Below are 2,369 nucleotides of genomic sequence, written 5' to 3'. Positions count from 1 at the left end.
AATAACTTCCAACTTCACTAAAATAAATACTGGCAGACTTATCAAAACAATAGCTTACTTAAAGAATAGCTCACTACAAACCTGCTCCTCTTCCTCTGCTTCATGCCTCTCCTGTCCCTGCCTAAACCCGCAGTGTCTTCATCCCCATCGTCCTGGTTGAAACCGCTGTAAATCAGCTAGCATCCGTTGGTCCACTCCAAATCTGTCGCACATTCAGGGTCCCACTCTTTGGCAGTATTCCCCGCTGGGTCCCCCCGCTGCTACACTAGTAGTGTTTAACCTCTCCCTGTCCTCCGAGCTCCCAGTCCAGGTACAGTCAGCTAATAGGACTAGCTACTGGTAGCTAGTACAGTTAGCATATGCAACAGTGCACCAGTAAGAAACTCTGTGTTACAAGAGAAAAGGTCTGTGTTCCAACAATCCTCTGATACTTTGGGCCCGGTGACAAGGTGCAGCTCGACTAATGATTAAGTTGACTATAAGGTGGCAGTCCTACTATGGAGACCCGCTTTTTTGTTTGTTTGTTTAAATTTCTGCACAATTGGCACCACTTTAGGTATGTCAAATTAGCACCTAAAAAAATATCTCTGTCTTCTGAAACCTGTTCCGATTGGAGTGGGTTATGGCTCAGAGAGGGAGTTTTTGACTCTAATTCCCCTCACACTGCCCCATGCCTCTCCCGCACACCCCTGTTGATGCTTTCTGTTTTGGCTTTGTCCTGCTGAATGTCCATGTCTATTACAGACCTTATCCCACAATTTCCCAATGGGAACAATGAATTAAATCACAGAGGAGTAATCAGCGTAACGTTAATCCTGTCCTGTCATTTGGTTGGGGACTCCCTGGAACCTCCTAAATCTCCCCAGGGTCCACAGATGACGGCGCTAAGAACTAAATACCTTCAATGTAAAACAAATGAACTTGAAGTGAACTTTGCCTCAAAATCCCTCAATTATCCTCAACACGTATGATTCACACTACACTGGCTCGGCTACTGACGTGCTGCTGCATTAGTATTCCTGCATAACTAAACCTTTTTTCCACCGTTGTTTGTCAGAAGCCCGCTCTTCAGAATGACTTGGAGATCTTGCATAGGAGCAGAAAGGAATGAGATGTCTGCGCTCTGTGTGTGTCAAGCCTGACTGAGTCATGTGTTAACAACAAACGAAAAGAGAAGGAGGGGGAGAAAAAAATGTGTAAAAGTGTTTGTCAGGAGTTATGAGGCTTCGATCTCCCGACACTACAAGCCTCAATAAATCGGCTCAGTGATTTAAAAGCCATGTAGACTATTGTACCAGCAAATGGAATCATATTTCGTCTGTATAGCGGAATAAATAGGAAGTATCTGAATGTTAGCCTTGGTGCAGCTTCATAGTGCCATGGCTGTGTGAACTGACAGATCAGGATTATTTTGAGGCATGTTGCAAAGGTGAAAGGTTCACTGTAAACGCACAGATGTAGATCAGTCTACAGAACCTTATCGTATCCCTCATAAGGAATTGTTATGACTGTCACACGTAGGTATCTATACATCAGCCATATATCAGCTCCAGTATCAGTGGGTGAAGGACACCACTGTTTGCACTTATACTCTGTCTCATTACTCTTCAGTGCCATCTTCTCTTGGCTATCTTACAGCATGTTTCCTTATCTGGCATGGCGTACTCGTCTCTGTGTTTATGTATGCATCAGTAGTTTTCGAGGGCTTGTTACCGTTCAGCACCTTATGCGGCTGGGAGATGTCACCTCCAGTGCTTAGCTGCAGAGACAAACAGGAAGTGACATGTTGAACTCCCCATTCCCTTCTGTAATGGAAATTCACAAATCGACAAAGAACTTTTTTGAACAAAAGCGGCAGCATCTGTCAGTGCCGAGAACAGTCGTCCTAATTAAAACTGCTATTATCCAGATGATCATAAACAGGGTAAAAGCCATAACAGATTTTTCTAATATCCACAAGCAGTCTGTTCATCAAAGTGTGGCAAACACTGAAAATTCAAATTATTGCAGTTTATGTTGGTCTGAAATGAAATTGCATGTAGTTTTTCTGCTACAGCAAACAGATCGTTCAATTAAACACCCTGCGCTCTCCTTTGAGGAAAATAAAAAGTAACCAAAAGGGTGAAATTTTTGTTTCATAGTCAGACAGCAGCCATGACACAACAGAGAAAGAGCCACAAACTTTGTATAATATTAGCTTTCCGGCTAAAGTTATTTACTTATCTACAATCACGAGGCCTCTCGTTACAGAGTACATCAAGTTCGAGCTCCGTTATGGGGAGGGAGTACATTTAATTAGAAACTGGCACAACCGCGTTCATGCCAACATCACCAGTTCAGTCAGTTTGAGCAGAGAAACTTTCCACTTT

The 2,369-nt window shown here is 43.2% G+C and overlaps 1 protein-coding gene across 1 annotated transcript in view; it reads left to right on the top strand.

Annotated features, from left to right (window-relative positions):
- The window catches only part of dnah9 (dynein, axonemal, heavy chain 9), a 133,749-nt gene that overhangs the window by 127,695 nt on the left and 3,685 nt on the right, over positions 1 to 2,369 (top strand). The gene's annotated exons all lie outside the window — the stretch shown is intronic.

The sequence above is a fragment of the Morone saxatilis genome, unplaced genomic scaffold (assembly GCF_004916995.1).
Source record: "Morone saxatilis isolate NCDOM2014 unplaced genomic scaffold, NCSU_SB_2.0 Contig1, whole genome shotgun sequence".
Classification (NCBI taxonomy): domain Eukaryota; kingdom Metazoa; phylum Chordata; class Actinopteri; family Moronidae; genus Morone; species Morone saxatilis.
Note: the sequence above shows the minus strand (reverse complement) of the source record. Positions and strands in the feature narration are given on the sequence as shown.